Genomic DNA, 11125 nt, shown 5'->3' with positions numbered 1-11125 from the left:
TTCACTTAATATGATTTTTCCAACTCTAATCTCATATGGTTACAGTATTGTATATATATACAATGTATTGTGTATATATATATATATATATTTGTTTGTTTATTTGAAATAAGGAAGGGAAGGGGAAAACAAGATGATTGGGGGGGAGGGAAAGGGGAACAAAAACATGACAGGGGGTATCAAGGTTTGAGAACTAATGCATCCATTACCTGATGAATGTAACTGTAATCCCTCTATACATTACCCCAACAATAAAATACAATAATAAAAAATATTCCACCTGATATGTTACTATGATGTTGCTAGTTAACATATTAATGAGATATAATTATGAACTCATTAGAATAACTATAAGTCAAAGTACAGACAAACTTAAAAGATTGCAAAAGAGCAGAGCAAGAGAAACCTATTCTGTGTCTGAAGGAATACAAAGCCCACTAAAATTTTAGAAATCATTTCAAGAGTCCTTTACAAATGTAAAATTTGTCTTACCATGTGACGCTGCACTATAGTGACAGAAAATTAGGGTAAAGTTTAGTGATGCTGTATATCCACACACAAAACAATTGTGCTCTTTATCATTCTCCCGAGTTGGAGGCACCCAGATTTCATTTTCTAGCTGTGTGTATGCACAATGTGCCTTGAATCCTCACAGTGCAATGTTATTCCGTAACAGAAAGAAATGAGTGGTCATTCTATGAAACACACATACATTACTTTCAGTGGGTAAAGATAAGTGAGGAGGAAACATGATTCAAAATATTTTAATTGTAAGACATTCTAGAACAACAACAGCTCAACCAACAGCAAACAGGTATAGAGGCTACTAAAAGATAATTCTCAAGAACTCTGCAGGGGAGAGTGCAATGAACAAATAAAGGACAAGAGAGATTCAAAGCAGTGAACCTGTCTCATGTGACACTGTAATAGGCAATACACGGTACTGTATATTTGTTTAAGTCTGTAATATTGAACAATGCAAAGGGGGAACTCCAATTAAGCCACAGGCTTCTGTTAAAAATAATATTTAACGAATCCTAGCGCTCGGCATTTCCGGGACACCTCGTGTAGTTCTTGCGCCTTTTCGAGATGGTGGCCTTTGTCGCCTCTTCCTCACCGATCCTGGCGTTGAACCCGCAGGAAGATGTCCAGTTTCAGAAGGACGTGGTGCAGGTCCACTGGCGCGCCACCAAGCGGAAAAAGCAAGATGATCTTACTCCCGGAGTCATCTTTGTGGGCCACTTACCTAAAGGAATTTATGAAAATCAGATCCAGGCTTACTTCTCCCAGTTGGCACTATTACAGGGTTCAGACTATCCAGAAGTAAAAGGACTGGAAATAGCAAAGGCTAAGCATTTGTGGAATTTGAGTCTGAGGGTGTAGCCAAGATAGTTGCCGATGCCATGGACAACTACCTTTTTGGTGGTAGAATGCTAGTATGTCGTTACATGCCACCAGAAAAAGTACACGAAGACCTTTTCAAAGAATGGAATGTTCCATTTCGTTATCCCACATTCCCAGCAGTGAAGCGCTATAACCAGGACAGGAATTTTGAACAAAAGATGCGGATGGAAGCGCGGTTTAGAAAGAAAGAAACCTTAGAAAGAAATTAGCTGCAAAAGGAATTGATTATAGTTTTCCGTCATTGGTTATATACGAGAGAAAGAGTTCAAGCATGCCTAAGGAGAAGAACAAAGTTTCAGAAAACACCCCTGAAAAATCAGGCACCCCTGAAAAAAATCAGTGGATAGCCAGTGCCCCACCCCAGTTTGTACACCAGCATTTTTGGAGAAACGAAAATCAGAAGTGGCTAGACTGAGTGAAGAAGATGATGAAATTGTTTTTAAACAGCCTGTGTCCAGTGTGAAAGAAGAAATAAAAGAGACTCCAACCCCTTCACAATCAGGAAAAAAAAAAGACGGAGAGGAAGAAAAAGCAATCCATGATCTGATGCATTGTGTGTAGCATGTCTTGTTATAAGGGCTGACTTTACATGATGTGCAGTTTTATGCAATAATTGACAGGAGTTGGGGGGGAGAACTGTCAGGGTTTTTTAAGTATATATATACTTTAATATATATATATATATATATATATTTGACTAGTCTGCACTGTAAAGCTAGAGAGATGCATCCTAGCCTGCAGGAGTGGGCTCACTGCCTATCCAGGTTTCTTGTTTCTGACCATGCAGCTCTCATAGTTGACCCTGCCCAGAGGTGTAAGAACCACAGCCTACCTGTCACTACCAAGGGCTTCCTGGTCATCATGGGCTGTGCATCTCTCATCCCAAAATATTTCCCACCCAGAAACAACGTCACATGGAGGACGAGAAGACAGGCCAAGGGTTAATGCAAGTGAGGAATGAAGAATTTTCACCAAGAGTATTAGCTTCTGCTGGGCTGGCATGAATCTGGTACTACCATTCTGAGTCATCTATAGAATTTGAAGTTGAATAAGCAGCAAAAGGTTTTCTGTCATTATTCCTGTATAAGTAGGACCTAGAAGCTCCTCACCTGTGGAGCGTGTTTTTGTATTTGCTTATGGGGTTCATTAAAATTTGTAAAAAAATAATATTTAACAATGATTGTATATAGAGATTCCCTTCTTGAATACTTGTTTGTTAAGCACATCATTTGAAATATGATGCAAAAATCAATATTAATAAATTCTTTTAAAAAAAAGAAAAAAATAATATTTAAGCCCTCTGTCTGTGGTTTGCACTTGTGATCCTAGCTAGCTATTCTGGAAGCTGAAGCATGAGTACCATAGTTCACGGCTATCCTGTGTGGTAAAGTTCCAGAGACTCAACTCCAATTAACCAGAAAAATGTCATAAGTGGAATTTTGACTCAAGTGGTAGAACTCTATTCCATGTGAAAAAGCTAAGGCTCTGAGTTCAAGCCCCAGTACTGGCACATTAAATTATTATGAATGGGGTAGATTGAGTACATGCAGTGTATGTACATCTTCTTCAGCTCGTCTATAAAACTAAAATAGCTCTAGAAATAAATAGCATTAATCATTAAAAAAATAAAATGAATCACTCAATCCATGATGTGATTACCTAATTCCCTGAAAATCACATAACAAACTGGCAGAACACCACAATCTCACACTCCTTCTTGTTCTAGTAAGTACTAGCAACTAAGTATGGAAGATTGCATTTGCATATTCAGTCCCTTGTCCTCAGTTCTTCATGCTCTGTATTTTAGGGGGAAACATCATTTAATACTCTTATGACACACCCATGTTTTTGAAGAATTTTTGCATGGGATAAAAGCTAGACAGGTTCATTTTTTCAACTCTGGAATGCTCCACTGTCTCTAGTAATATTCCTAGTGTACTAGAACCAAATTCTGAGGCATGTCCATTCAGAGAGCTTGCTCGTTTTACAATAAAATCTATTTCCTTACCTCAATTTCAACCTATTAGTAGCATATTTGTTTTCATAATTTACTCACCAATCTGTTATTGCTGAAATATTAATGAAACCACATAAATAATCTAAATATATATATATACTCCTAAGACTCAATTCAATTTGTATTTCAGAATTTAAAAAATTCTTTCTGTCTCTTTATACATATCTAATTAAATTAATAAAATATCTAACCTGCATTTAAATGAGATCATACTGATACATTAATTTCCTGAGTACTGACATTTTGGAATGATAAATGAGATACTTCATCATCTATTCATTTCAAATTCCATTTCATTGTTACAATTGTACACCTTTCTCTGTGAATTTCATGCATCTTCTTGGGTTAAAACTTTCAAGTTACAATGCAGTTTGCCAATTTCTCTAAACAATATCTTACATTGCTAAGTTAAAATGAGCAGTATTGTAATAATAATGTTTAATAATTAAATTACCAGAAGCATTTTGACCATACTTAACTACTTGTGATATTTGTCTTGGTTTAAAGCTTTCTTCAATAAGATAGATTTTATAATGTCCTCAAATACTGGTAATTCATATTTTATTCTCAGGTTGTGTGGTCCTTGTTTCTCCTTTCAATTGCCAATAATTTGAACATACTACAAGAAAGAAGATAATGAACACTATTTCATTAGTATTTATTTTGAAGAGAATACTTTCTCATGTGCATGTACTTGTAGGTTTGGTTTTATCTATCATTACATATTTATATCTCTCTTCTTTATCAACTATTTATCTCATCTTTCATTTATCATCTATTACTCATAATCTATTCACCCTATCTTTTTTATTGCTTCCATTAACTATCAACCTGTCTACTAATCTACTTAAACATCCTTGCTGAGAAATAGAGAGATAAGTGCATAAAAATATGGTACTTGTATAGAATGGGATTGTACTCTGGCATTAGAAAGAATAAAATAATGTCATTTGCAGGGAAGTGTATGGAACTAGAACAAATCATGTCAGCCAAGCTCAGAGAGACAGACAGGGCATGTCCTCACTAATAGATGAAAGTTAAATCTAAAGTGTAGTGGGATATTACAAATTATATAGGATTCTAGACACATACAGTGAGCCCCAGAAAAGGAAAGTGCAATGCCTATGTGCCTCTTCAATTTTATACAAAATAATATACATGCATAATTGTATTCCTAAGATATGGAACCACAGACCTTTCAAAGTTAGATTTTTTTTATCTTTCTGTATTCTTTACCTCATCTATGGCATAGTCACATGTGTGTCTGTGGGAGGGTAGGTGTAGGCACAAAACTTGAGCAAAAAGGGTCAGTGCAGCAGTGGAGCACACCAGACCTGAATGGAAATGAACTATTCAACTGGTAGGTGGAGATGGGAAGGACAATTGAGAAAACAGAGGGAACAGATGACACTGTATAAAAGAAAAGGTAAGGTACTCATTACCTGACTCCTGTAAATGTAGCCCCTCTGTACATCACCTCTATCATGATAATAAATTAAGTTTAAAAAATTGTGTTGAGTCAAGGAAACACTTTGTCAATCCTATTCTATTTGCATAGTTTATTAGAAGGTCTACATATTACTGATGACTAGATTTTTCTACATTAAGAAGAATAATTGTATATTTACCTAAATTAATTAATTTAGTAAATGATATGATGTTACATCAGCTTGGAACTCCGAAGATAAACTTCAATTAATTAGAATCATTTGATGTTTTATTTTGCCGTCTAAAAATTTATGTATGCATTTTGTGTCTGTGTTCATGGTTGTATTGATGATGACTGTTACATCTTTTAAATTAAACTAGGTTCAAACATGAAATTGGAATTTATAGTTTTATTGTTTCCTATCTTGTATAACACAACAATTTAATTTCACCAGATTACTGCAAATAATCATAGTTATTCAGGAAAATGAGATCTAGAGGCCGGGAGTTTGGCCTAGTGGTTAAAGTGCTTGCCTAGCATGCATGAAGACCCGGGTTCGATTCCTCGGTACCACATATAGAAAAAAAGCCGGAAGTGGTACTGAGGCTCAAGTGGTAGAGCTCTAGCCTTGAGAAAGTCCAAGGACAGTGCTCAGGCCCTGAGCTCAAGCCCAGGACTAGCAAAAAAAAAATGAGATCTAGAGAAGCAGGATAGTCTAGGAGATATATTTATGTTTTCCCTTTTCCTTTCCCTCCCTCCCTCCCTCCCTCCTTCCCTCCCTCCCTTCCTTCTTTCCTTCCTTTTCTTCCTTCCTTCCTTCCTTTCCTTCTCTCCCGCACCTTCTTTCTTTCCTTCTTCTTCCTTCTTTCCTCTCTACTTTCCTGTCTCTTATTTTGTCCTTCATTGGTGACTATGAAGCTTGTGAGAATGTGAACATAGTTTAGACTACTTATGCTCAATTGAAGCACACAGTTTATTAATTCATAGTATTCTTGGAGTGTCTCTTTGTACACTGATCAGGTCCCTGTTTGTATTTTACATTGTTAGACTTAGGTGAGATTGTGAGAGTTGCAAAATAGATCTGAATAGATTTTCTAAAGGTATCTGTGAACACAGTGATTTTATAGATAACACACATGATATAGAAATAGCTTTCCCTGTGTTTCCCACACCATCGCTGTGCAAAGCCTTCTGTCACATAATGAAGTTAGAATTGCTGATTATGTTAAAGCATTGTAACAAGTGTTTGCATAGGGTCAAAGTATTTAGATTATTGCATGTAAGTTTTGTGAAACAAAATTACACATCTTTCATTAATATGTACCCTGCAATTCACATTTTGATTAAAAACTTTGTTATTAACCTTTCAGAGCTACTTACATAAATCCTAAAGCTTTGATAAGTATGTTGATTCAACTTTAAATATGAAAATGATACAATAAATTACTGAGAATTAGTGAACTTTTGAAATAAGATTATTTGGCTAAACTAGATAAGGATACAATTTAAGAAAAAATATCTGCTAGGATATTGTTTGCTAGAAAACAGTAAATATTTGCTAGGAAACTTAAAAATAATGGTTTATCTAAATAACTGTTTATCTGTGTCTGGATAATATTGTTTTCTTTTCATTTTAGGCTGGGTTGCTATCCACTCTTCTTCATGCTTTATCCTTCAGCTATTGGCAAGAAACTACTTCTATGTCTCATCTAGAGTTTCAGATAGAGTTATTTTCCCATTGCTTGTGCCAGGAAAATGGCCCAGTGCTACTGATGCTTGGGTATAGAACCATAAATATTGGAATCCAATTCTGTGCTATATTAAATGTCCAAAGTCATCCCTTCCCATCTCTTGTGGGCATCTCCAGTTTCTTTAGGCCTGACACTCCCTTGCTCACCTTTATCAAGGGCTTTTCTCAAAATATCCCCTCCTATTTGAGGCCTGTATTAGCAGCAACCCTTCTTGCTGTATGGTACATATCCAGGTTAAGTTGTGGTTGTGAAAGAAATAGAGAAAAGTAAAGAGCTTTAATTGTGTCTGGCTATAATAACTTAGGTTCTATTTTTGATACAATCAAATAGCAAGAAGTCACAAAATACAGGAAAAGAAATCAGGGAGAATGATGATCTGCTTAAATGAAACTCCTCAGTGCAACTGTTTGAGAACAATAAAAAATGAAGGATGAGTGATTTTAATATATTACTTATTAATATTCAATGCAATTAAATATTATTAAAGAAAGCACAGGGTCGAGTTTGGAATAATGGTAGACTGCTTGTCTAGCATGCATAAAAACTCGGGTTCAATTCCTATGTACCACATACATAGAAAAAAGCTGGAAATGGTGCTTTAGCTTGGAAAACCCAAGGACAGAACTCAGGCCCTGAATTCAAACCCCCGGATTGGCAAAAAGAAAAAAAAAAGCACATTTGCTGTTATAGAAAGTCAATTTGTTGCTTCTGCTTTCCAAGTTATTTTTTATACTGGCAAAATCCAGAAACTGCCTCTTAATCTTTCACATTAAGTTAAGTATTACCAGACTGGGAATGTGGCCTAGTGGCAGAGTGCTTGCTTAGCAGGCACCAAGCCCTAGGTTCAACTTCTTGGTGGCACATACACATCAAAAGCAGGAAGTGGTGCTGTAGCACAAGTGGTAGTGCACTAGCTTTGAGCAAAAGTGCTCAAGGAAAATGTCCAGGCCTTATGTTCAAGACTCAAGACTGGCAAAACAAATATAAGAATTACCTTATTTGTACTGGACTTGAAATCAAGGCCTAGGCATAGTCTCTTAGCTATTTTCATAAAGGCTGATTCTTTACCACTTGAGCCATAGCTCCATTTATTGCTTGCTGCTAATTAATTGAAATGTGTCTCACAGACATTTCTGTTCAAGCTGCTTTGAATTGTGATCCTCAGGTCTCAGCCTCTTGAGTAGATAGTACTATAACTGTAGGCCACTTGCTCCTGGCTCTTCTGTCTTTTTCTCTATCTAAATTTTTTAAGTCACAGTTTGTATTTCCATTTACTGTTTATGCTTCCTCAGTTCTCTTTCATCTGCATCCTAGGATCTATGAAGGAAAATTTATTCTTTTATTTCTTGGCATCCAAGCTTTCAAGAAGAATTTTCCTCAAGCTTTACACATAAAAAATAACTTTAGTATTGTTGAAAGTAGAAATCTTACATATAATTATTTTAGGTGACTTGAAAGAAGAAGATTCTCAGTTTCTCCAATGCCAAATTTATTGCAAATGCTAAGCATGAAATATTGAATTTGTACATGATGACTCTTAATAATGGGTATGTGCTGTCTCAAGTGCATTATTTCTAATTTATGTTAAAATATTATCAGAAAAAATATGATTGCAAAAAGTTTAGCAAATGTCTAATATATATGATCTGTAGAAACCTAATAAATTATTAAAAATGTTTATTCAATTACTAAGCCTAAGTTTACTACTTCAAAATAACTTGGTTATTAGCTTCAGGAAACAAGCCAGCTGGGGACAGCTTTGTTTTAAGTGAGGGAGGCCACTTACAAAACAAACCCTGAATTGCTGCTGGAGCAAATCCAATGCAATATCTTGTCGATGTCAAAGAATAATTTTATACACTAATTAAATTCATGTTTTTGAATTAGAAGTAGGTAAAACAACACCAAGGGAATGTATAATGCAAAAGAGAGAAGAGAAATTAGAAATATGGGGGAAGGAAGAGAATTGTTTGGGGAGAGGAGTCACTGTTATTTATCATTGTAGATATATGACTTTAGCAAATTACTAATCAACAGTTAAACAAAGGCATCCAGATTGTGAAAAGCTAGTATTATTTGATAATTATAAAGTTACAGGAAAAGACTTTAAAGACAGCTATCCTAAGAAAAATAGAATTCACTTCTTTTAATGAAGAAGTACATTATATGATAATATGTGTAAAATATAGCAAAATTTTATGTATACCTTTTTTATAAAGAGGGTTATTTTTGTAATATAAAACGTAGCCAAGCAAGTAAAAATAATTCTTCAAGTTATTGATTATCCAAATGCTAATATTTAGAAGATACTTCTTCAACCTACGTGATTACTTATGGTATTGAGGCCATTGTCAAAGAAAATTTAGGGAATTAATTTTAAGTCATCTTGTAAATTATCATTAGGTCTGCCTGGTGTGACCAAAGCAACTTTGGAGTTATTTTCTTTTGTGCAATAGAAAAAAAATGTTTCTATTTCCCTTTATATTTGTCACATTGAGTACATGCAGTTATATTTATTGTTGAGGGCTTTGAGAGATGATTGGTCTAGAGCTCTCATGATTGAAATCTGTGTGTTTACCAAAAAAAAATGCTAAATATTACCTTGACTTATCTGTGAGGTGGGGACCCAGTGTCAATGTGAGTTCCACAGAATAGGCACAAAGCTCCTCCAGACACTGGAATTACAGGTGCCCTGTTGGTCTTGGACTTCCAGATCCAGAAGTGTAAAAAAATGCATTTCTGAGTTTGGTTCTCACATATAATCCTAGCTAGGAGGAATGCAGAAATTAGGATGATTGCTGGTTCAGGATCAGCCTGGGCTGCTTTGCAAAACCCCATTTTAGACAATACAATGCTGAATAGGACAATGCACGCATATTCATACATATAAATGCACACTTTAGGTGAAGAGAAAACATATAGTTCTCAAAGAGAAATATTCTCAACAATCTTCAATGATTAGTTATTTCTACCATCTAACCACATCACTCAACCTTAAGTCTGTCTGATATATTGAATAAAACTATGGATATTAGTCATATAATATTTATCAAAGTTGACTGAATTCTGGCTAGATACCAATAATGTGTAATAATTTGGAAAGTAAAAGTTTACCACTTCCCTCTTCCAAAACCAAAAAATAAACAAATAAATCAGAACTGGAACAAAAACCTGAGAAGTGGTATCAATATTTGAGAAATAATGCACCTATTACCTGAGGAATGTAACTGTAACCCCTCTATACATTATCCCTACAATAATAAAGAAATAAATAAAGATCTAGAATCACAACAAATTTAAAAAATTAGAATTGTATTCCTACGGGTCATTTCTCTGCATGTTTATATTTAAATAGAGGCTATCAGATGTAGAAGTGGAGAGAGTGAGTCCTTCTTTTCTTTGTCCATGAGTCTCACAGGAGGAAAGACGTATACCAATACTTATAAAGCAGAACTGGCATACCTTCTAGCAATGAACAATTCATTTTGTTATTGAAAATTTCTTTTATATTTTATTACCTAATCCTTTAAAAATATTTTGGTACTGATGCTTAAACTGGAGGTCTTCTGCATACTAGGTACATGCTCCACCACTTGACCCACTCTCCACAGGGCCTTTGAAAGTTTTGCTTCCATGAAATCCATTTACAATTATGACAATTATCTGAGGCTTAATTTCTTTATAATTATGCTTGATTTTTGTATTACTCTTGGAGCTTGAGCTCAAGGCCTGGATGCTGCCTTTGAGCTTTGTTACTCAGGTTAATCTCATACCACTGGAGCCACAGCTCCACTGCCTGCTATTTGATGTTGAATTGGAGATAAGGGTCTCACACTTTCATGCCTGACCTTAGCTTTGAACCAGGACCCTCAAATATCAGCTTCCTGAGTAGCTAGGATTATGGTGTGAGCCATTGCCACACATCCCTTCCTAAATTATGATTCCCATAATACTACCAACTTCTTCTGCCAGTATTTACCTTCTGTGAATACTAGATGAATGGAAGACTTTTAATTAAAAAAACTTAAAATCATTAGTTCTTATTACCTTTTATGTTAGCAGATCTTTTTTAATGGGTAACATACGCTAAATTTAGAGAAAAATCTTGTTTTAGATGTTGCTAGACTGAGGTAGCTACATGCATTCCTTTAACTCAGAAACTATAAAAGCTACAGACAAAAGCCACAATTGGGAGTTTTAACTCTCACTTCCTACATGAGAAGCAGAAAATATTTCTCTTTTATCTTTTTCTCTGTAATGCTAAAATAAATACTTGTTTATTTTTAAGAGAAAAACAAACAGCAGAAGAGGGGGGAATGCAGTCATAAAATTCATTGCATAGTCTACCAAATGAAGAACATGCAGGAAACGGAAAGGTTTGGAGGGATAGGGAAGGATGATGATCACGATTCATTGTACAACTCCTTTGTACAATTATTAATAAATCAATTTGTCATAAATCAATGAATGATTCCCTTTATCTTTGTCCTCTTAACTTTCAAACTAGATATTTTGATTTTAGCT

The 11125-nt window shown here is 35.1% G+C and overlaps 1 pseudogene; it reads left to right on the top strand.

The window, feature by feature from the left end:
* Positions 1 to 1089: 1089 nt before the first annotated feature.
* On the top strand, positions 1090 to 1978 carry LOC150063167 (MKI67 FHA domain-interacting nucleolar phosphoprotein pseudogene; annotated as a pseudogene).
* Positions 1979 to 11125: the final 9147 nt, after the last annotated feature.

The sequence above is a fragment of the Megascapheus bottae genome, chromosome 5 (genome assembly GCF_031878675.1).
Source record: "Megascapheus bottae isolate mThoBot1 chromosome 5, mThoBot2.hap1, whole genome shotgun sequence".
NCBI lineage: Eukaryota > Metazoa > Chordata > Mammalia > Rodentia > Geomyidae > Megascapheus > Megascapheus bottae.
Note: the sequence above shows the minus strand (reverse complement) of the source record. Positions and strands in the feature narration are given on the sequence as shown.